Source organism: Rhinatrema bivittatum, chromosome 3 (assembly GCF_901001135.1).
Source record: "Rhinatrema bivittatum chromosome 3, aRhiBiv1.1, whole genome shotgun sequence".
In the NCBI taxonomy this organism is placed as follows: Eukaryota; Metazoa; Chordata; class Amphibia; order Gymnophiona; family Rhinatrematidae; genus Rhinatrema; species Rhinatrema bivittatum.
In genome coordinates this window covers 575,015,846-575,041,273 of record NC_042617.1, presented here as the reverse complement: position 1 = coordinate 575,041,273, position 25,428 = coordinate 575,015,846, and positions in this window count along the sequence as shown.

The window sequence follows — 25,428 nt, the reverse complement described above, 5'->3', positions numbered from 1 at the left end:
TTAGAGCAGGGAGACTCCATGGTATTGTACTCACACAGCGATTCCACTAGACGAGAGGTCTGGCACTGGAACAGAGGGCAGGCTCTTGAGGAGTGAGTACCTGGTTCCAGGGAAGCAGTACTGTGGAATAGATGGTAGTTGTACTCACAGATGGAAACTGTTAGTGAAGTCCTCCAAGTAGAAAGGGTTGTAGATGCAGGCAGTGACTCAGGGAACATGGACCCTCAAGGAGCGACTACTGGTTTCCTGATAGTACCTGAAAGAAGCAGAAGAGGCCCCAGAGGAACCTATAAGCAATAACAGTTCCAGATAACGCTGGAGTGGCAGAGTATCTTCGGTACGGAGAGTGAATCCCATCTGTAGAATTCTGGTTGCTAACTCGATTAGCTAGCAAATGTTGTAGGCTTAAATATCCGGGCAGCATGATGTCATCTCAGGGGGACGCCCCTGAGGTTCGCGCCAACAAAGAAATAAAGATGAGAGCGGCATGCGTGCACGCGCCCTATGGTACCTTGGAGGAGCATGGCGGGAAGCAGCACCAAAGCCGGTCCGGGGACACTGGAGAGGTCGACAGACAGACGCTTTGGCAGCCAGTGGTCTGAGGTGAGTGGGAAGAGCCGCAAGAAGAGTGAGGTAGGTGGGGTGAAGCCGTCGCAGACCGACAGTCACAGCAGATAGACATCAAGACTGTCAACATGATACCACAACTGGCATGAAGAGCCCGAAGATCTGAAATGGGGCAAAATGGTACCAGCTGTGGCAGAAGCTCTCCAAGGCACCATCAGAGGAGAAAAACAGCAGCAAGGGTGGCCAGATCACGCAAGGCTGAAAAGGTGGGGTAAAGCAGGACCAAGTGTGATATGAAGAGCTCAAGGTACTATGAAGGATAATCAAAGCACCAAAAGAGGCAGAAAACCCCCTGAGGCAATGCAAAAGAGTAAAAGCAACTGAAAGAATGGCCTGAGCACCCCAAAGCATCATGAAAGGGGCAAAGTAGCTACATATAGTGCAAGAATACATCAGGGCTTCAAATAAGGACTTCAAATGAGGGGGGTAAAGGGTATCAACCAAAGTAATAGAAAGCCCTATGCAGGGAAAAGTCAGAGGAAATCCCTAGAAGAGGCCTTATGCCATTTCCCTATGGCATTATTAGGTGAAGAAGTGGGTTGTTCAGGCTTGTAGTTGGTCTTCTCTGGAGGCTAAGATGCTACTGACTAAGGGCAGCAAACTTTAGACATTAGTTTAATATATTGGGATTCAAAGGATCCATGACACAATTTTTCTTCTGAATCAGTTATTGCAAATACTGCCTCCAGTCTCAGAAGCAGTAATCATGGAGTAGCATGATTCTGGTTCTGGGTGCTGCACTTTTACAGCCCTTGCCTTTTTCTGTGATATAATCCATCAGATGAGACCAATAATCATAAGAATGGAATTCAAAGAAAATGACCAAGAGGGCAGGAAACAGTTAAAGATAACTGGGTGGGTAAGAACTGTGCAAAACAGAACTGTGCAAAACAGAGCAAGAGTTGGCAAATATCATAGGGGAAGAGGATTGGGAAAGCTCCAAGCAGCCAGCTGGAACAGTGGAGGATGCATCCTAATGTACACAGATTGGCATGGAGCCATAGGTTTCAGAACAAGGGGGCCACAGAGGCCATGCCCCCTTCTCCAATTTCCACCAGCAACTGGAAAAACCTCATTGGTGGCAAGTAGGATGGCACATTATTTCCTTTCAACCACCCCTACCACCCAGTGCTGCTGCAATCCTCTCACTCACCCTCCATGCTCCTAAACAATTGAAGGATCACGGCCTTGCAGTGCCTCGCACCACTTCCTTCTTCAGGAGCTGACAGCAGAGGAAAAAGAAATAGCCCATGCTACAAGGCCATGATCTCCTGACTGTTTAGGAGCATGAAGGGTGAGCAAGTGGATTGTAGCAGCACAGGGGGAGAATGTCAGAAAGCAAATAATGCACTGACCTATCTGCAGTGAGTGAGGAGATTGTAATAGAGCATGAGTAGTGACAATGAGAAGGTATGAGAAGAGAATGGGGAACAAGACTGCTAGAGACTGGGAGGGGAGGGGTGACCATGGAACAAGACTGATAGGAAGCTGGGAGAGGAGGGGGACTGAAGAGTAAGACTACTAGGGAATGGGATCTGGAAGGGGAGAGGGGGCTGGAGAACAAGACTACTGGAGAGCAAGACTTCTGGAGAGTTGGGGCTGGGAGTGGAGAGCCTCTGGGGAGCAAGACTGCTGGAGAAAGGGGGTCTGAGATGAAGAGGTGGCTGGGGAGCAAGCCTACTGGGGAGTGGGGGAGACTGAGAGGAGGATGAGGAGCAAGACTGCTTGAGAGTGGGGGATCTGGGAGGGGAGAGTGGGCTGGGGAGTAAGACTGCTGGGGTATTGAGGGATCTGGGAGGAGAGAGGGGCCTTGGGAGCAAGAGTGCTTAGGAATGGGGATCTGGAGAGTGAGAGGGGGGCTGTGGAAGAAGACTGCTGTTGGCTAAGAAGCAAAGACTGCTGAGGATAGGTGTAATCTTTCCCCAAATATGCAGACATATGTAAGCTTACAAGTAAACCATGCAATGCTTTGAAACCATGTATAACAATGCATTGAATGCATGTATATTTCCTACCTGCAGTATTTTTTAAATATACACATGTATATTTTACATGCAAAAGTAAAGTACAGCTTACTTGCATATGCCCCAATGTATGCACTTATGCCAGCCAATTTAAAAACATGCATATGTACATGAAAATAACTTGTTTACCAATTAGTCTACCAGCAGCTGATCCTTTCCATATAAGAACATAAGAACATATGATAAACATGTCATCAATATATCTCTTCTAATATTCTAACTGCTGGTCCCACCTATTTCCTTATATATATGAAAAAGTGCAGCAGCCAGAACCAGAATCAGGCTACTCCATGATTATATAAGGAAATAGGTGGGACCAGCAGTTAGAATATTAGAAGAGATATATTGATGACATGTTTCCCATATGTTCTTCTGTTCTTACATGGAAAGGATCAGCATCATCTTTGTTGGAGTTCCATGAATGCCTTAATATACAAAGTACATATCTGAGATTCACAATTAATTTCCATGACAAAAAAAAAAAAAAATCTGTTTTGGATATTCATATTTCTAAAGACATACATTCTTTAAGGACCAGCATCTTTACGAAACCACATGAGAGAAACAACTTGTTGTTCAGCAGCTTTCACGCTCTTATTCAAGAGTACCTGTGGGGCACTTCTTAAGGCTATGCCATTATTTATGCTCTGTAACAGAAGAGTTTAGAAGGCAGGTTAGAATAATAGCAGACCAGTGCTTAAGCAGGGGTTATTCAGTATCCTGTGGTAAACAGGCTTGTTGCATAGATTTACTTTTGAGAAGCTCCACAAGAAAAATCTGAAAGACATACTGAGACATATCACAATTTCCCCTAAAATCTATGTTATTATTAGAAAACATTGGAATTCCTTAGGAAACCATTCTGTATTTCAGACAATGCCTACGGTTGCTTCTTCCTGGGTAAAAAAAACATTAAGAAACACATTATTTGATCTATTTTGGATTCTAATCAGTTTTTGCCCTCATCATTGCAGGATTTTATTTATTTATTTTATTTAACAGTTTTATAAACCGAAGTTCTGGTAACAATGTTACTAATCACCGGTTTACATTACAACAATTAAATTGACAGTATATAGAATAATGTCTTACAATGAACAAGGTGAATTGAAACTTGGAAAAAATAAATAATAATAATAAAAAATTACAAAAGAGCAAGGAGAGTATAATTTGAATACAATGTATTTTGAGGAAAAGTGAGTATAATCGCTGGTACTAGCTTTGTTGGGACTGATATATACAGTCGTGAAGTTCACAAGCTTAGTTATTGGATTAGGAGAATGCTTGGTTGAACAACCAGGTCTTGAGTCTCTTTTTAAAGGTGGGTGCCGATTGTTCAAGCCTGAGGTCTGGTGGGAGTGAGTTCCAAAGTTTAGGGCCAGCGGTGGAAAGAGCTCTTCTACTTAGTGATGTTTTGAGAGGATGGGTCGTTAGAGTGCCTCTCTGGGCTAGTCTCGTTGGACAGGAGGTGGTGTGAAGCTGTAAAGGGATCGTGAGGTCAATTGGGGTGGAGTTATTGATGAATTTGTGGATTATTGATTGATAGGGTTTTGTAGAGGATTCTAAATTTGATAGGATATGTGCTTTAAAGTTACAGTTCAATCAGGTTTTTAAAATCAACAGGGCAGGTTATTCAATTGGAAAAGGGCTTTACTTGCAAATCCACATTTGTGATGTATTTAATAATATATCCATGCAACCTACAAAATCTGAGTAGGACCAAATGCATGGTTAGAACCCATCCAACAGAATATAAAAGCTGCCACAATGCAAAAAAAAATTGGAGGCTCCTTCGCTTTCACATTTTTTTTACAGCACAACCATGTTTTTTCTGATATTAAGTGGACTATTTTAGATTATGTTAAAGCAGATTGACATGGGGGTTAGAGTCCGGATATTAAGACAGAGAGAGCAACAGTGCTTGTACCACATGCAATCAGTGTCCCCAAGAAGCTTAAACATGGAGATTGAATGAGGTGTTTTCCTTTAAGAATACATGGTTAGTGAATATGTAAACACAAAGAAGCTACATCACCATCTCTTTAAGTTGAGAACTATGGATATTGCTATGGTTTTAATGACGGCTGATACCATTTATTTGAGAACGCTGCTACAAATGTGAGTTTATTTCTATTTATCATTGGCTTGCTGATAAATTGAAAGGCGATATGGAGTAGCCAACACTACAGCCTTGTGTTTCTTTCAAATTTTTATGAAGTGTCTTGAGGTAGGACATTTTGGAGTATAGAAGAGAGCTAAGCCCCTGATGCAATTACTCGAACAAAACATGTTGGGCAGCGGACGGCAAATTAAACAGGAAATAATGTCCTTTTTATATGGAATGAAACTTTTAAAAATATTTATTACTTGAATCTTATGTAGGACCGATGAATATATATGACCAAACTGTTGGAAGAGAACAATAGTTATGCTGGCTATCATCTGAAACCCCCTTTGAGGTCCTGCAGTATTGGTCTCTAATTAGGAAATGCAATATAATTCCTAATTCTTCTTTGTATGGCTTGCAATAACTGGCAGGGTTTTGAAAAGAGCCAGAGGCAAGAAAAATATAATGAGCTCAGGAGCTTGACAATCCTAAATATAGCATGAGATCAGGCAGTCTGAGGATTGAGGTCATCCTTTAAATCCTCATATAAGGCCATAAAGGCCCACGAGCTGAAGCAGTGCCTATGGATTACCCTAGGCTCAGGAAGGTCCAGTAGGGTGATCCGTAGCCTGAAAATCTGGGGCTGTGGTTGTCTATGCCAGTGGTTCTCAACAGGTGTGTCGCGATGACCCAGGAGGTATGTCGTAGAGCCAGCAGAAGACTGATCTTTCTTCATTAGTCTGGGTAGGAGTTAGCTGACTTCTCTTTTATTGGGTATGACAGGAAGCTGCTCTTACTTCCATCTCTTCCTGGCCAGTGGGAGGTTGTTCCCTCCTCCTCCTTCATTCAGATCAGAGCACGATATCACCAACTGCTGTTCATATGGGTCTGGAAAGACATCAACTTTATCTTCCTCTGCCTGGCCTGGCAGCGAGGCTGCTGATGCTCTCGTCACCCCATAGGGCCTTAATGTGAAAGCAGGAGCATGAGGGAGAGAGATGCATGCTCTATAGATCCGCTGCTGCTGCCTCATCTTCTTCCTCTCCTCAATGCATCTTGCCCTCATCTGCTGCTGATAAAGAGGAAGGGAGACTCTGGATTGGACTGAAGTCTTTTCTGCTGGCTGGGAGCTGGGAGGAGGGGGAAATGTACTGGGCAGGAAGGTGTGGGAGGATAAAGAGTCAGGAGTCTGCTGGTCAGGAAGGCATGGGGAGCTAGGGAGTCAAGAGTCTACTGGATAGGAAGGGGTGAGGGAAAGGAGGTTGGGGTTGCTGGGTAGGGAGAGGTAGAGGTAGAGGAGGGATAGCTTGGGGCTGCTGAACAGGGAAGAGAGATGGAAGTGGAGAGAAAGTTGGAGGTGTAGGGCTGCTGGGTTGGTGGAGAGGTGAGCGGAGAGTTGGGGATGCTGAGCAGGAAAGGGCAGGAAAGAGGTTGTCAGAAGTATTTTGGGCAGGGAAGAGGAGGGGAAGGGCAGAACGAATTGAGCAGGGGAGAGAGGGAGCACTGGGAAGAGGATGTAGGGTGGGGAATGTTGGACAGGGATATGAACATGTGACGAGACGACTGAGTGGTTGGGAGAAGTGAGGGGTGATGAGTGCATGGAGGGGAGTGAAGGGGTACAAGAGCCATACTATGTCAGTTTGGAGAATATGCATTTCTTTTCTCTTTGAACTTTGCTTAATGTAGGAGGAAATATATTTTTTGTTTCTGGTCTCCAGTTTTGCACTGCATGTAGATGGTGCTCTTGGGGTTTCCATTCCAGGTTCTGTTTCTGCATTTGTAATTTGTGGTCTTTTACTCTATATTTGGTGAAGGCAGGTCTGTCTGAGATTTATGTGTATGTGACTGAGATGAGGACTTTACTAGAGGTTTGTATCAGCCTTATTTGTTGCATTTCCTCAATATTATATTGCACTGGAGGTGAACTGCTGCCTTTTCATGGGCAGGGCTATTGCTGTTTCATTTCTTGGAGTTAGTGCTGCTAAGATGTGGCAGGTTTAATAGACAGGTACAGAGTGGGGTTTGTTTGTATTATTTTACAAGGAGAGGGAGTTTGTGTTGCTGTTATTGAGATGACACCAGAATCAGAATATCTCTTTTGTATGGTGAGATGTACAGGGAAATGTCTTAGTTCTGCTCTGTACCCATTGTTAGGAAGCGGGAGATTCCTGTGGATGCAGAGTACATGTTTATATTAAGTCCCATGATGGTCCTGTGCTCAGTGTGTCACACATGCGTGCATCATCTCTCAGGTGTGACCTGATAGAAAAAGGGTTGAGAACCATTGGTCTATGCTATGGTTTAGCATTCACATGCTAAAGCATTAATTGGTGCTTAAAAGGGGAATTTTAAAAGCCCTACGTGCACCGAAGCCGGGAGATATACGCAGAAGTCGAACCGGCAAGTGCCGCACGGATGTCAAAAAGTGCACAAGTACACACTTATCTCCCGGTATATGTACAAAATGTTTTTTCACAAAAAAGGGGAGGGGCATGGGCGTTGTCTGCATGTAGGTATTTACACACACAAGTGCATGTCAGGGTCCCCTACCGCATAATTTTACTTCTGCTATGGATGGCGTGTAAGTCCTGAAACAAAAAGACTAAAGAGGTTAGCGGAGTTTTAAGGGTTGGGGATAAGGGAGGGTAGTTAACTAGGGAAGTCCTATCCTTTTGCTGGGTGAACTGGGAATGAACTGGGGAAACTGGTAGTCTTTCGGCACGTATATGTACTAAACCACCCCCCCCCAACACACACATACACAGAAGATGTGGTATTTGCGCACACATGTGCACATCCATATAAACATATGCGTATATGTAAGTGTGTACAAACTATTTTATACAATGCGTGCATAATGATAATAACCTGGATTAAGTAATTAAATAATGAAATTAATGGCACAGTTTTGCACAAGAGAAAAGAATATATTTTGCCTTTATGAGCAGGCAAAACAGACCTTGGACAGAAGCAGTGTGTCGAGAACTGTCTCCAGCTCAAGGCCTAGCTAACACGGAATGGGGGGAGTGTACCAAGATAACAGCATTTTTTACATCATTATTTTAGGTAAAGGTTGAGTAATTCTCCATTCCAAATAAGGGAACCATCCCAAAACAAAAGAGAAAAAACGTTGTAGTAATATTAGTATATAAGGATGTAATGTATAGCTTAGAAACTGAGAAGGCTTTGGCAATACGTCACTGTTAGACGCTCCAAGCCACGCCCAGGAAACTTGTATCTTTCCGGTATTCTCTTTCTGGCTTTTCTTTGCTTTCTATAATAAAGAGTATTATTGAGAAATACAAAGACTGAGTGTTTTCTATAACAAGCCAGCCAGCGCAGCGAAACACCTGAGTGCCACGAGCCTCAGGCAGTAAAGAGGGAACGTCTTGTGAGGTAATAAAGGTAACAACTAGAAAGTAGGGATGTGCATTCGGATTGACCGCATATGGAAAACGCAACTCAATATTTTTTTTTAACTTAAAAAAAAGATGGGGCGTATACGAGCAGATTTCCGACATAAATGAACATAGATATGTCGGATACGGCGAATCGCCATGCGCGCGCTTTCTCGCCGCCATTACCTGCGACTCGAGCTCGGAGCCCCGGATTACCTGAAAATGGCGGCGCCCCTGCGGTAACCATGCCAACCTGTCTGACCCTGTCCTGTGAGTCTCAGTGACTCACAGGAAAGGGTGGGACAGGTCGGCATGGATACCGGAACGCAGCGAATCTGCGTTCACCTTTTCAGAGAAGCACTGAATGCAGCGAATCGCGCTGTCATTCCGTGCTTCTCTGAGGATTTCCTGACGAGCCAGCAGCACTATAAAAGCAGCAGCAGCACGAGGACTGACGGACATTGTCAGCGATTCAGTGGGGAGGTGGGATCGGGATCGGGATCGTGCAGGGTGGGCTTAGGCAGGCTGAGGCAGAGAAGATAGCAGAACCCGATTTGATAGACAACACAGAACAGAACCAGATTTGATAGACAACACAGAACAGATTCTTTGTTAGGGAAAAAAAAAAAAGAACATTCTTATTGAGTGAGTCTCTACATTTTATCCTGGGCAGTGCCAGGCAGGGCTGGCAGTACTCTGCCTCATATTTGCTATTTTTAAACAGACTTAAAAGCATTCTCCTTGAGTGGTTCAGTGCTGGCTGGGCAGCAGTTCCAGGGCTGGGAGTACTCTGCCTCATATCTACTTTAGTTCTATGTGCACTGCAGTGCACACAGACAGACACATTCCGTGCATTGCCAGGCAGACAGTGAGGCAGTGGGCATTGTAAACAGAGTGAACATTGCCCTTCAGCGAGTCTGTTACATTTGCTATTTTTAAACAGACTTAAAAGCATTCTCCTTGAGTGGTTCAGTGCTGGGTGGGCAGTGCCAGGGCTGGCACTGGCAGTACTCTGCCTCATATCTACTGAAAAGGAAGCTGGTTCTCTGTGCACTCACTGCACACACACAGACAGACACATTCCGTGCATTGCCAGGCAGGCAGTGAGGCAGTGGGCATTGTAAACAGAGTGAACACATTCTCCTTCAGTGGTTCAGTGCTGGGTGGGCAGCAGTTCCAGTGCTGGGAGTACCCTGCCTCATATCTACTTTAGTTCTATGTGCACTGCAGTGCACACAGACAGACACATTCCGTGCATTGCCAGGCAGGCAGTGAGGCAGTGGGCATTGTAAACAGAGTGAACATTGCCCTTCAGCGAGTCTGTTACATTTGCTATTTTTAAACAGACTTAAAAGCATTCTCCTTGAGTGGTTCAGTGCTGGGTGGGCAGTGCCAGGGCTGGCACTGGCAGTTCTCTGCCTCATATCTACTGAAAAGGAAGCTTGTTCTCTGTGCACTCACTGCACACACACAGACAGACACATTCCGTGCATTGCCAGGCAGGCAGTGAGGCAGTGGGCATTGTAAACAGAGTGAACATTGCCCTTCAGCGAGTCTGTTACATTTGCTATTTTTAAACAGACTTAAAAGCATTCTCCTTGAGTGGTTCAGTGCTGGGTGGGCAGTGCCAGGGCTGGCACTGGCAGTACTCTGCCTCATATCTACTGAAAAGGAAGCTGGTTCTCTGTGCACTCACTGCACACACACAGACAGACACATTCCGTGCATTGCCAGGCAGGCAGTGAGGCAGTGGGCATTGTAAACAGAGTGAACATTGCCCTTCAGCGAGTCTGTTACATTTGCTATTTTTAAACAGACTTAAAAGCATTCTCCTTGAGTGGTTCAGTGCTGGGTGGGCAGTGCCAGGGCTGGCACTGGCAGTACTCTGCCTCATATCTACTGAAAAGGAAGCTGGTTCTCTGTGCACTCACTGCACACACACAGACAGACACATTCCGTGCATTGCCAGGCAGGCAGTGAGGCAGTGGACATTGTAAACAGAGTGAACATTGCCCTTCAGCGAGTCTGTTACATTTGCTATTTTTAAACAGACTTAAAAGCATTCTCCTTGAGTGGTTCAGTGCTGGGTGGGCAGTGCCAGGGCTGGCACTGGCAGTACTCTGCCTCATATCTACTGAAAAGGAAGCTGGTTCTCTGTGCACTCACTGCACACACACAGATAGACACATTCCGTGCATTGCCAGGCAGGCAGTGGGCATAAACAGAGTGAAGATTGGCCTTAAGCGAGTCTGTTCAATTTGTTATTTTTAAACAGACTTAACCGCATTGTCCTTGAGTGGTTCAGTGCTGGGTGGGCAGCAGTTCCAGGGCTGGGAGTACCCTGCCTCATATCTACTGAAAAGGAAGCTTGTTCTCTGTGCACTCACTGCACACACACAGACAGACACATTCCGTGCATTGCCAGGCAGGCAGTGGGCATAAACAGAGTGAAGATTGGCCTTAAGCGAGTCTGTTCAATTTGTTATTTTTAAACAGACTTAACCGCATTGTCCTTGAGTGGTTCAGTGCTGGGTGGGCAGCAGTTCCAGGGCTGGGAGTACCCTGCCTCATATCTACTGAAAAGGAAGCTTGTTCTCTGTGCACTCACTGCACTCACACAGACAGACACATTCCGTGCATTGCCAGGCAGGCAGTGGGCATAAACAGAGTGAAGATTGGCCTTAAGCGAGTCTGTTCAATTTGTTATTTTTAAACAGACTTAACCGCATTGTCCTTGAGTGGTTCAGTGCTGGGTGGGCAGCAGTTCCAGGGCTGGGAGTACCCTGCCTCATATCTACTGAAAAGGAAGCTTGTTCTCTGTGCACTCACTGCACACACACAGACAGACACATTCCGTGCATTGCCAGGCAGGCAGTGAGGCAGTGGGCATTTATTTAATATATATTTCTATACCGGACTTCACAAATTCATTGTAAACAGAGTGAACATTGCCCTTCAGCGAGTCTGTTACATTTGCTATTTTTAAACAGACTTAAAAGCATTCTCCTTGAGTGGTTCAGTGCTGGGTGGGCAGCAGTTCCAGGGCTGGGAGTACCCTGCCTCATATCTACTGAAAAGGAAGCTGGTTCTCTGTGCACTCACTGCACTCACACAGACAGACACATTCCGTGCATTGCCAGGCAGGCAGTGAGGCAGTGGGCATTGTAAACAGAGTGAAGATTGGCCTTCAGCGAGTCTGTTCAATCTGCTATTTTTAAACAGACTTAACCGCATTGTCCTTGACTGGTTCAGTGCTGGGTGGGCAGTGCCAGGGCTGGCACTGGCAGTACTCTGCCTCATATCTACTGAAAAGGAAGCTGGTTCTCTGTGCACTCACTGCACACACACAGACAGACACATTCCGTGCATTGCCAGGCAGGCAGTGAGGCAGTGGGCATTGTAAACAGAGTGAACATTGCCCTTCAGCGAGTCTGTTCAATCTGCTATTTTTAAACAGACTTAACTGCATTGTCCTTGACTTGGTCCGTTCATTTTGTTATTTTAAACAGACTGAGCATTCTTCTTGAGTGGGTCTGTTAATTTAGTTATTTTAAACTGACCGAACATTATTATTGTGGGACAGTGGGCAGTGTTACCACTAGTACTCATTGACATTAAATCCATAATGTCAGGGAAAGGGAGATGCAAGCGACTTAGTGGGAATGGCAGCGGAGGCACCGCAAAAGACACCAGCGCAACACCACCAGTACAGGTAAAAAGGCAACTGTCGCAATCAAACGTCTTTGTAGGGGATGGCAGTTCCATGGCAAAAAAAAAGAAATCAGACCATGAAACTTTGCAATCGCCAGCACGTGTTTCTGGCACTGTAGTTTTGGAGGAGAGTGAAGAGGAGGCAGAGTCTAGCCAGACAAAAGTTACACACCCAAGAGCAGCCAGGGGACAGAAGTGTCCTGCAAAACTTCGCGGTGACAAGGTAGCGCTGGCACTGTTAGCTTCTGATTCAGAAGAAGAATCTTCTTGGATGGGATTCTCATCAGAAACGGAAGATGTAATACCTGAGCAATCTTCGGTAGAATTGTCAGTTAGTCCTGTTTTAGCCTCCACCTCCAGAAATCTGCGGCAGGGGAGACATTCCACTGATATCGAGGAGGAGGAAGAGCTGTCAGAAGGGAGACAGAGGGTGACTGTTGCCCCCGCTGGCATTGCTTCGCCTGGTGCAGTGGGTGCACCACCCACACCCAGTAGTACCTCAACTCCAGTGCCACCATCCACCCACAGGGCGGGAAAGAGAGGAGGATCACAAAAGAAATCTGCGATCTGGGCACATTTTAAAGTGACAGAAGACCCGCGTTATGCTCGGTGTAATTACTGTGCCAGGGATATTAGCAGAGGCAAGCAACTGGGACATCTGTCAAATTTTGGCATGGAGTATCATATTAAGAGGCAACACCCAACAAGATTACTGCCATCTGGGGATGGTAGCATTTTCCGTCAGGGGACCCCTTCCCCTTCCAACCAGGGTGCAGTGGTAGGAAAGCAGCAGAGTCAGCCCACGCCCTCATACCCTTCTAGCAGTCAGGCGGCAGGCCAGAAACCCACTGACATGTGGGAGAAGCGACAATGCACCATGGAGGAAATGGGGTGGAGTGCGGTAACGCTATCCCGGGGTAGGAGGCAGGCAGCCGCAAAAGTAGTAACCAGGAGCATTGGGGAAATGATTGCCCTTGATGACCAGCCCCTGCAGTTAGTGGAGAATGTGGGTTTCAAACGTTTCTTGAAGGTCGTACTTCCAAATTACAAAGTCCCCTCCAGAACCACATTTAGTAGAAAGGTCATCCCCAGCCTGTACAAGCACTGTGTCAGTCGCGTGCAAGCACTGCTAGGAAAGGCAGACGGAAGAGTGCATTTCACCTGCGATATCTGGACCGCCATGAATGCTGCACACTCTTACCTCTCTCTGACAGCACACTGGTGGGACATGGCAGAGGCAGGGGCAGCCAGCAGCTCTATTACTGAACAAGCATCAGGGTGGAGGTGGGCTTTACTGAACACCCACCTGACGGACCATTCCCATACCGCTGCCAATATTCTAGCATGCATCAGAAAGATGCTGGCGAGCTGGAAAGTACACCAGCGAGACAGTAAAACGCGGGCAGGCTTTTTTGTCACAGACAACGGTGCAAACATGGTTAAGGCAATAAGCGATGGGCGGTTTAAGAACATCCGATGTTTTGCACACACTCTGCATCTGGTAGTGAAGTCAGGTTTGGGCTTGGAGTCCAAGGACAAGGAGACTGAATACCTGCGTCGGTTAATACACAAGTGCAGGAACATAGCAGTGCACTTCCACAGAAGTGTCAGGGCGGGGCAGGTTCTCCGAGAAAAGCAGACTGATTTGGATATGGCAGAGAAGCGTCTCATTCAAGACATTCCCACCCGGTGGAATTCCACCTTTATGATGCTGTAGAGGTTATTGGAGCTGCAGACACCCCTTCATGAACTTTCTGGTACAATAGACATAGGTGTACAGAATCCCCTAGGGCATCACGATTGGTTAGTCATGAGTCAGCTGTTAAAAATCCTGCAGCCCTTCAAGGACGTCACGGAGGAGCTGAGTTCCAGAAGTTCCACCTTGGCTGACATCATCCCTATTGTTAAATTCCTGGATGACCATTTGGAAGGCATTAAACGGCAAGAGGGAATGACTGCTGAGGTGCTGCAGTGTGTGGACGTTTTGCAGCAGCAGGTGAAAGACAGATTAAGGCCTTTAACAGAAGACAGCACATACATGCTCGCCTCTGTCTGTGATCCCCGTGTGAAAGGTAAACTCGCCCTACAGACCAATTGTCTGTCATTTGTGAAGGAGCTGTTGTTAGCACAGGTCCGTGAACAGGAGCACCATAGGCGGAGACAGATTAGGCTTGAAGCACAGGTGGAAACAGCAGGCACGTCACAGAGTTGTGCTGCTGCTAGCCCTGGCAGGAGAAGGACTGTGTCAGTGACAGATACTATTATTAGTGCGTCCACCTCAACGTCAGAACGCCCAAGGCATGTTGGCCATAAAGATACATCAGTTGTGCAACGGGCGAGAGAGAAAGTAACTGGATTGAGTGACTCTCAGCCCTCCCAAGCACAGGAGGAGACAGCAGCAGAGCTGTCAGTGACACGGTATCTCTCAGAGCCGATAGAGAACACGCAGACAGATCCGCTGGCATATTGGGCACACAAGTCCACTGTCTGGCCATACCTAGCCAAAGTGGCTGAAGGATATCTGTCATGTCCACCAACCAGTGTGCCCAGTGAACGTGTTTTTTCAATGACAGGGGATATCATGAGCCCTCACCGCTCAAGGCTGTCACCAGTCTTGATGGAAATGCTAGTGTTTTTGAAAGTAAACCTGCCATTGCTTGGCTTTCCTGATTTTCCTTGTGAATGGCAAGATGAATAAAAGCTATTGAAAGGAGCCTTGCAGCAGTTCCAATTGCCTCCTATGCTCAAGATAATGTAAGCACTGCAGCACATGTTCTTGACATGAATCGCTGTGCCTGACCGGCATCTACTGTGCAGCCCTTGTGTTCCCACAAGTGTTTTAACTCCGTTGCTGTTCCTGCCTGTACCTCCAGGCATTGTGTTCCTACTGGTGTTTTAATTCCATTGCTGTGCCTGCCTGTCCCTCCCGGCCTTGTGTCCCTAGCCGGGATTGACCTCTGTCCTCCAATGATATGCCTGTTCCTCCAGGCCTTGTGTCCCTAGCTGGGCAGTTCCGTTTTGTTATTTTAAACAGACTGAGCATTGTCCTTCAGAGTGGGTCTGTTGATATTGCTATTTTAAACAGACTGAGCATTGACCTTCAGAGTGGGTCCGTTAATTTTGTTCTTTTAAACAGACTGAGCATAGTCCTTGAGTGGGTCCGTTAATTTTGTTCTTTTAAACAGACTGAGCATGGTCCTTCAGAGTGGGTCCGTTCATTTTCTTATTTTAAACAGACTGAGCATTCTTCTTCAAGGCCGAAGTGGAGAAGGGTTCCATGTGAACAGCAGTTCAACATGGGTCAGTCGGTCCTAAGAGATAGGCGAGAGCCGTTCCGAAGGGACGGGCGAAGGCCTCCGTCGCCCTGGGCCAATCGAAAGGGAGTCGGGTTCAGATCCCCGAACCCGGAGTGGCGGAGATTCGGCGCTGGGCTCTTCCCTCTTCACTCGCCGTTACTGAGGGAATCCTGGTTAGTTTCTTTTCCTACGCGGCTTGTGTCCCTAGCTGGGATTGACCTCTGTCCTCCAATGATGTGCCTGTTCATCCAGGCCTTGTGTCCCTAGCTGGGCAGTTCCGTTTTGTTATTTTAAACAGACTGAGCATTGTCCTTCAGAGTGGGTCTGTTGATATTGCTATTTTAAACAGACTGAGCATTGACCTTCAGAGTGGGTCCGTTAATTTTGTTCTTTTAAACAGACTGAGCATAGTCCTTGAGTGGGTCCGTTAATTTTGTTCTTTTAAACAGACTGAGCATGGTCCTTCAGAGTGGGTCCGTTCATTTTCTTATTTTAAACAGACTGAGCATTCTTCTTCAAGGCCGAAGTGGAGAAGGGTTCCATGTGAACAGCAGTTCAACATGGGTCAGTCGGTCCTAAGAGATAGGCGAGAGCCGTTCCGAAGGGACGGGCGAAGGCCTCCGTCGCCCTGGGCCAATCGAAAGGGAGTCGGGTTCAGATCCCCGAACCCGGAGTGGCGGAGATTCGGCGCTGGGCTCTTCCCTCTTCACTCGCCGTTACTGAGAGAATCCTGGTTAGTTTCTTTTCCTACGCGGCTTGTGTCCCTAGCTGGGATTGACCTCTGTCCTCCAATGATGTGCCTGTTCATCCAGACCTTGTGTTCCCACGCGTATTCTTATTTCTGAGAGATTTTCCGATTCCTTTGTCATCAGCTAAAGTGCATAAGATGCGTTGATGAATAGTTTTGAAGATGACACATCTGGCTTTATAGATGATACGGAAGTGGACGGGTAGCCAATGTAACTCTTTCAGAATGGGAGATATGTGGTCTCTCTTTCTTGCGCCTGTTAGTAATCGGGCTGCTGAATTTTGAACCATCTGTAGTGGTTTGGAATAGGATGAGGGCAGACCTAGCAATAGGGAACTGCAGTAGTCTAATTTCGCAAAAATGACTGCTTCGATGATCGTTCTGAAGTCTTGAGCATGGAAAAGAGGTCTTATCCTCTTCCGAACCTGGAGTTTATAGAAGCAGTCTTTGGTTGTTTTGTTGATATGTGCCTTGAAGTTTAGCCGGTTGTCTATTATCACTCCTAACTCTCTAACTTGTGTGGTAGGTAGGTTGGTGGGAAGAGTAGTGTTGGAGATATTGTTTTCAGGAGAGATGAGTAGGATTTCTGTCTTGGATGAGTTTAAGATGAGGTGTAGGTTGTTTACTATTTGTTTGATTTTCTGGTGGCATGTTTCCCAGTACTCAAGAGTTTTACAGTATGTGTCTTTGATAGGGATGATGATTTCAATATCATCTGCGTAAAGGAAGTACTTTAGATTGAGGTCGGTAAGAAGTTGGCAGAGAGGAAGAAGATAGATATTAAATAGGGTCGGAGACAATGAAGAACCTTGAGGGACTCCTATGACAGAGTCAAATCTTGAGGATTCCTTGTTTTGGAGTTTAACTTTGTAACCTCTGTAATTGAGAAACGTTTTGAACCAGGATAGGACGGTGCCGCTGATTCCTATGGACGAAAGCTGGTTTAGGAGGATGGCGTGGTTGACCGTGTCGAACGCTGCGGAAAGGTCTAACAAGATCAATAGGAAAGAGTTTCCTTTGTCGAGGCCCATTAAGATATAATATTATATCTTATAGTTGTGGTTTGGATCATATTCTTTAGGTGAAGACGGTTGTCTATAATTACTCCCAGGTCTCTCACATGGTTGTGGGTGAGAAGGTGTTTGTGATGGATCTGAGATGGGAGGTTTTCTTGCTTGTAGGAAATGAAGAGGAGTTTAGTTTTAGAGGCATTGAGGACCAGGTTTACACTGTTGAGGAGATTAGTGGTGGCTTGTAAGCTGTTGTTCCAAAGTGCGATGGCTTTGTTAATAGATTCTGTTATGGGAATAAGAATCTGAACATCGTCTGCATAGATGTAGTGAATGAGGTTAAGACTACTTAACAGTTGGCAAAGGGGAAGGAGGAAACGGCGGGGGAAACGGCAAAGCTGCTGCCAGGGGGGGCTATAACACGCGCCGCCGGAGCGGCGGGCCACCTGCCCCCCCTGGGCCTTCCCAGCCGACACGGAGCCGGTTGCGGCGCTCCGCCGCGGAGGAAATGCGCCCTGCGGCCATCCGGGAGGCGTTCCCCGCCCCCCCGCGAAAGGGGTGGGGGATCCGCCGAAACCACGGTCCCACCGAACCCGCCGGGTTCAATCCTCCAGGCGGACTGCACGCACCCCACCCGTTTAACTCTTAACGGTTTCCCGCCCTTTTGAACTCGGTCTTGAAAGTTGTTTTCAACTTTCCCTTACGTACTTATTGATTTTATTGATTTCCTTTATTTTTTTTATTCCTGGACAGGGCCGGGGCCGCGGACTGCACGCACCCCACCCGTTTAACTCTTAACGGTTTCCCGCCCTTTTGAACTCGGTCTTGAAAGTTGTTTTCAACTTTCCCTTACGTACTTATTGATTTTATTGATTTACTTTATTTTTTTATTCCTGGACGGGGCCGGGGCCGTCTGGGAGGCGTTCCCCGCCCCCCCGCGAAAGGGGTGGGGAATCCGCCGAAACCCCGGTCCCACCGAACCCGCCGGGTTCAATCCTCCAGGCGGACTGCACGCACCCCACCCGTTTAACTCTTAACGGTTTCCCGCCCTTTTGAACTCGCTCTTGAAAGTTGTTTTCAACTTTCCCTTACGTACTTATTGATTTTATTGCTTTACTTTATTTTTTTTATTCCTGGACGGGGCCGGGGCCGTCCGGGAGGCGTTCCCCGCCCCCCCGCGAAAGGGGTGGGGGATCCGCCGAAACCCCGGTCCCACCGAACCCGCCGGGTTCAATCCTCCAGGCGGACTGCACGCACCCCACCCGTTTACCTCTTAACGGTTTCCCGCCCTTTTGAACTCGCTCTTGAAAGTTTTTTTCCACTTTCCCTTACGTACTTATTGATTTTATTTATTTATACCGGCATTGCATCCTCTGTAGGCTTCCCTGGTGGGTCTTGTGCATTTGAATAAACGAAGAGGAATTTGTAGGTCGATTATGGTGTGTTGGTGAATGATTTCTTATATCAAGGTGATGGATTTGTAAATGACTCTGAACTGAATTGGTAACCAGTGGAGGTCTTTTAGGACTGGGGAAATGTGGCCTCCTTTCCTAGTGTTTGTTAGTAGACGGGCTGCTGCGTTTTCAACCATTTGGAGTGGTTTTGTGTATGAGGAAGGGAGTCCAAGTAATGTAGAGTTGCAGTAGTAGAAAATGAGGGCTTGGAGGATGGTTCTGAAGTGTTTGGCGTGGAAGAGTGGTCTTATCCTTTTTTAAACTTGCAGTTTATAGAAGCAGTCTTTGGTGGTTTTATTGATATGGGATTTCAAGTTTAGTTAATTGTCAATTAGCACACCTAGATCCCTCACATGAGTAGTTTGTAGGTTGGTTGGGAGACAAGCTGTGAGATTGTTGTCAGGAGTTATGAGTAATACTTCAGTTTTAGAGGAGTTTAGTACCAGATTTAGGTTTTTGAGGAGGCTTTTGATTTCTAGGTGACAGGAATCCCAGTATTCGAGGGTTTTTGTGTATGATTCTTTGATGGGGATCAGGATCTGGATGTCGTCAGCATAGAGAAAGTGTATTAAATTGAGGTTGGTAAGGAGTCGGCAGAGTGGTAGGAGGTAAATATTAAAGAGTTTAGGGGATAAAGAGGAACCTTGTGGGACTCCGATGGCCGAGTCGTGGCGTGGTGATTCTTTGTTCTGGATTTTTACCTTATAACCTCTGTTGGTTAGCAACAATTTGAACCAGGCGAGCGCCAATCCAGAGATTCCGATTGCTACTAGCTGTTTCATCGGTCTCGTGCCAGTATTCAGCCTTACACGGAGTTTACCACCCGCTTTGGGCTGATTTCCCAAAGAACCCGACTCAGAGAAGACCCGGTCCCGGCGCGCCGGGGGCCACTACCGGCCTAACACCGTCCGCGGGCTGATCCTCCATCAGAAGGACTTGGGCCCCCGAGCGGCGTTGGGGAGGCGGTCTTCCGTATGCCACATTTCCCGCGCCCGCCGGACAGGCGGGGATTCGGCGCTGGGCTCTTCCCTCTTCACTCGCCGTTACTGAGGGAATCCTGGTTAGTTTTTTTTCCTCCTCAGCTTGTGTCCCTAGGTGGTCCCTGCGGGTCGGTACGGCAAGAGCGGTATTCAAACAGCAAGCACTGGGGTATGAAAATACAGACCCCTGTGTACTTACTTGGTAGAGGTTTTGCTAGGAGTAAGAATTTGTTGAGGATAATGTCAGTTTCTTAATAAGATCTCATGCTTTGACTGTTGAGGAGATTAGTGATGGCTTGTAAGCTGTTGTTCCAAAGTGCGATGGCTTTGTTAATAGATTCTGTTATGGGAATAAGAATCTGAACATCGTCTGCATAGATGTAGTGAATGAGGTTAAGACTAGTTAACAGTTGGCAAAGGGGAAGGAGGAAACGGCGGGGGAAACGGCGAAGCTGCTGCCAGGGGGGGCTATAACACGCGCCGCCGGAGCGGCGGGCCACCTGTATATACAATATATACAGCTTCTGAGCAGAGAATTTATTGATGGTGCGTGTTAGGTGGAGTTCGGGAAGGCTTGCCTGAAAAGCCATGTCTTGAGTCTTTCCAGAAAGGTTAGGAGGCGAGGTTCATTTCTGAGATCTCCCCGTGTACAACATTTTGAATTAAACATGCCACTTTATATTGTATGCGATATTGGATGGACATGGACAGCATTCCAGGTCAAACCCTTTTAGAGACGTCAAGCCTCGACAGACAAAGTAAAGAGTAAGAAATTGTTGAACTTGGAGGTGGACCCTTGTCCGGGGGAAACGGCGAAGCTGCTGCCGGGGGGGGGGGGGGGGCAATAACACGCGCCGGAGCCGGTATTTACCCTTAGATGGAGTTTACCACCCACTTTGGCCTGCATTCCCAAACAAACAGACTACGAGAAAACCCGGTCCCGGAGCACCGGGGGCCGCTACCGGCCTAACACTGTCCGCGGGCTGAGGCTTGATGAGAAGGACTTGGGCCCCTGAGCGGCGCCAGAGAGGCGATCTTCCGTACGCCACATTTCCCGCGCCCGCCGGACGAGCGGGGATTCGGCGCTGGGCTCTTCCCTCTTCACTCGCCGTTACGGAGGGAATCCTGGTTAGTTTCTTTTCCTCCGCGGCTTGTGTCCATAGGTGGGATTGACCTCTGTCCTAGAATGATGTGCCTCTTCATCCAGGCCTAGTGTTCCTACTGGTGTTTTAAGTCCATTGCTGTGCCTGCCTGTTCATCCAGACCTTGTGTTCCCACACGTATTATTATTTCTGAGAGATCTTCCAATTCCTTTGTCATTTTCTGAAGTGCATAAGTAGGGTAGCTAAATGAGGAGAATATTGGAGGGGCGAAGTTCCATATTCAAAGCTGAGTAGCTGTACTTACTACTTATCTAGTGAAAGTTTGAAGGATCAGGGAAGGCTTGTAAGAATAGCCAAGTTTGTTAATAGATTCTGTTATGGGAATAAGAATCTGAACATCGTCTGCATAGATGTAGTGAATGAGGTTAAGACAAGTTAACAGTTGCCAAAGGGGAAGGAGGAAACGCCGGGAGGGGGGGCTATAACACGCGCCGCCGGAGCAGCGGGCCACCTGCCCCCCCTGGGCCTTCCCAGCCGACCCGTTGCCGGTCGCGGCGCACCGCCGCGGAGGAAATGCGCCCTGCGGGGGCCGGGGCCGTCCGGGAGGGTTCCCCGCCCCTCCCCCACCCCCCGCGAAAGGGGTGGGGGTGGGGGATCCGCCGAAACCCCGGTCCGACCGAACCCGCCGGGTTGAATCCTGCGGGCGGACTGCACGGACCCCACCCATTTACCTCTTTACAATTTCACGCCCTCTTGAACTCCCTCTTCAAAGTTGTTTTCAACTTTCCCTTGCGGTACTTACTTATTTATTTTATTTATTTAAGGTTTTTTTATACCGGCATTCATGAAATCGTTCACATGATGTCGCTTTACAGAAAACAGGGGTGCAAAGAAAACAACCTATAACATAAATGCACGTGGTGAAGAGATGCAGTTACAATTAACTGGGGCTATGAACTGGGAGTGTAAGAAATAAAGAGGGATAGAGGAGGTTAATTATATACATGTGTAGAATATAAAAATATACAAGAGTACATTACAAATATGGCGTCCAATATATACAGCTTCTGAGCTGAGAATTTATTGATGGTGTGTGTTAGGTGCAGTTCGGGAAGGCTTGCCTGAAAAGCCATGTCTTGAGTCTTTTCCGAAAGGTTAGGAGGCAAGGTTCATTTCTGAGATCTGGGGGGATGGAGTTCCATAACGGTGGACCTGCTGTGGAAAGGGCTCAATCTCTAAAGGTGCTGTGATAAGTGGTTTTGGAGGGTGGAACAAGGAGGCATCCTCTGTAGGCTTCCCTGGTCGGTCTTGTGCATTTGTATAAACGGAGAGGAATTTGTAGGTCGATTATGGTGTGTTGGTGAAAGATTTTGTATATCAAGGTGATGGATTTGTAAATGACTCTGAACTGAATTGGTAACCAGTGGAGGTCTTTTAGGACTGGGGAAATGTGGTCTCTTTTCCTAGTGTTTGTTAGTAGACGGGCTGCTGCGTTTTGAACCATTTGGAGTGGTTTTGGGGTAGATTTTCAGAGCCCTGCTCGCCTAAATCCGCCCAAAACCGGGCGGATTTAGGCGAGCAGGGCCCTGCGCGCCGGGAAGCCTATTTTACATAGGCCTCCCGGCGCGCGCAGAGCCCCGGGACTCGCGTAAGTCCCGGGGTTTTCGGAGTGGGCGTGTCGGGAGGCGTGTCGGGGGCCGGGGCCGGATTGCGCGGCGTTTCGGGGGCGTGCCGGCAGCGTTTTGGGGGCGGGTACGGGGGCGTGGCTACGCCCCGGGGCGGTCCGGGGGCGTGGCCTCGCCCTCCGTACCCGCCCCCAGGTCGCGGCCCGGCGCGCAGGGGTCCCGCTCGCGCGCGGGGATTTACGCCTCCCTCTGGGAGGCGTAAATCCCCCGACAAAGGTAGGATCGGGGTTTAGACAGGGCCGGGCGGGTGGGTTAGGTAGGGGAAGGGAGGGGAAGGTGAGGGGAGGGCAAAGGAAAGTTCCCTTCTAGGCCGCTCCGATTTCGGAGCGGCCTAGGAGGGAACGGGGGTAGGCTGCGCGGCTCGGCGCGCGCAGGCTATACGAAATCGATAGCCTTGCGCGCGCCGATCCAGGATTTTAGCCGATACGCGCGACTATGCGCGTATCTACTAAAATCCAGCGTACTTTTGTTTGCGCCTGGAGCGCAAACAAAAGTAGGCTGTTCGCGCTCGTTTGAAAATCTACCCCTTTGTGTATGAGGAAGGGAGTCCAAGAAATGTAGAGTTGCAGTAGTCTAATTTGGAGAAAATGAGGGCTTGGAGGATCCTGGTTAGTGTCTTTTCCTCCGCGGCTTGTGTCCCTAGCTGTGATTGAACTCTGTCCTCGAATGATGTGCCTCTTCATCCAGGCCTTGTGTCCCTAGCTGGGATCGACCTCTGTGCTCGACTGCTGCGCCTCTTCATCCCGGCCTTGTGTTCCCACAAGTGTTTTAACTCCGTTGCTGTGCCCGTTCCTGCAGGCCTTGTGTTCCTCTGGGGATAGGGAAATACATACAGTAACTGAGTGTAAGCAAGTATGATTTGCATTGAATACAAGAATGTCAGTATATAAAAATGACAAATAAATATAAAAATAAATGAAGTGCTATAAACTTTTTAAAAAAAGAATATAAATCCATAAAAAAAAAATTGTACTATCCGAGTATCAGTGTTCATCCATGTTCCTACTGGTGTTTTAACTCCATTGCTGTGCCTGCCTGTTCATCCAGGCCTTGTGTTCCCGCAGGTGTTTTAACTCAGTGGCGGTGCCTGTTCATCCAGGCCTTGTGTTCCTCTGGGGATAGGGAAATACCTACAGTACCTGAGTGTAATCAAGTATGACGTGCTAGAAACGTTTTCGAATAAGAATATAAATACATTAAAAAAACACATAATTACTATCCGAGTATCCGTGTTCATCCAGGCCTTGTGTTCCCACAGGTGTTTTAACTCAGTTGCTGTGCCCATTCTTCCGGGCCTTGTGTTCCCACAGGTGTTTTAACTCAGTGGCGGTGCCTGTTCATCCAGGCCTTGTGTTCCCACAGGTGTTTTAACTCAGTGGCTGTGCCTGTTCATCCAGGCCTTGTGTTCCCACAAGTGTTTTAACCTGGTTGCTGTGCCTGTTCATGCAGGCCTTGTGTCCCTAGCTGGAATTGACCTCTGTCCTCGAATGATGTACCTGTTCATCCAGGCCTTGTGTTCCCACACGTATTCTTATTTGTGAGAGATCCTAGGCTCCAATTCGTTTGTCATCAGCTGAAGTGCGTAAGTACAGTCTGAATTCACTAGACGCCAACGGAATTCACTAGACGCCAACGATATTCACTGGACGCCAATGTAAACACCGGGTACACACAACTCTAGGGGTGGACCCGTTCCAGGGAGTCCTTCCCTGAACAAGCATGAGGGTGGAGGTGGGCTTTACTGCACACCCACCTGACGGACCATGCCCACACCGCTGCCAATATTCTAGCATGCATCAGAAAGATGCTGGCGAGCTACCAGTGTTTTAACCTAGTTCCTGTGCCTGTTCATGCAGGCCTTGTGTCCCTAGCTGGGATTGACCTCTGTCCTTGAAGGAAGTGCCTGTTCATCCAGGCCTTGTGTTCCTACTGCTGTTTTAACTCCATTGCTGTGCCTGCCTGTTCATCCAGACCTTGTGTTCCCACACGTATTCTTATTTCTGAGAGATCCTCCAATTCCTTTGTCATCTGCTGAAGTGCGTAAGTACCGTCTGAATTCACTAGACGCCAACGGAATTCACTAGACGCCAACGATATTCACTGGACGCCAATGTAAACACCGGGTACACACAACTCTAGGGGTGGACCCTTTCCAGGGAGTACTTCCCTGCACAAAGGAAAGGGAACTCTCTCCTGGGCCAATTGATAAGAAAACCACAATTCTGCAGCCAAAAATAGGCTGGAAATCCTTCCCCCATTGACTTTAATGGGCGACATATGTACATATACCCAACTCATTAGATTTTTTTTATGTCCATATTGGCCGCAAGTGGGACCCCCTTTCGGACATAAGAAATATGAACATAAAATTTTGCTCTGCACATCCCTACTAGAAAGGTCCCTGCCCTGGAGGTGAGGCAGGTAAGGGACTTGGAAGTTGCCGAGACAGCCGCCCTCGGGATTTCAACAATATATGCACATCTGTTATAAAATGGCCGTGTCCTTTAGCACAAGATGGCTAATACGGAATGGGGTGAGTGCACCAAGATTACAGGATTTTTGACATCCTTATTTTTAGGTAAAGGTTGAGTAATTCTCCATGCCAAATAAGGGAAGGAAGGGAATGGTGAATAAATGGAGAACGTAATAATGCCTTTGTCTCACTCAAATGTGAGACTACATCTTGAATACTATGTGCAGTTCTGGTTGCTGGATCTCAGAAAAGATATAGTTGCACTGGAGAAAGTACAGAGAAGGGCAACCAAAATGATAAAGGGAATGGAACAATTTCCCTATGAGGAAAAGCTAAAGAGAATATGGCTGTTCAGCTTGGAGAAGAGACACCTGAAAAAGGGGGGGGGGGGGGGTATGATAGAGGTCTACAAAATTATGAAAGAACTTAAACAGGCTAATGTAAATTGGTTATTTACTCTTTCAGATAATACAAGGACTAGGGGTTATTCCATGAAGTTATCAAGTAGCACATTTAAAACAAATCTGAGAAAACTCTTTTTTACTCAATGCCCAATTAAGTTCTGGAATTCATTGCCAGAGAATGTGGTTAAGGCAGTTAATATAGCCGGGCTTAAAAAAGATTTGAATGCGTTCCTGGAGAAGTCTATAAATTGTTCTTACTCAAATTGACTTAGGGAATAGCCACTGCTTATTTCTGGCCTTAGTAGCATGAGATCTATTTAATGTTTAGGTACTTGCCAGGTACCTGTAGCCTGGATTGGCCACTGTTGGTAACAGGATGCTGGGCTTGATGGACTCTCGGTCTGACCC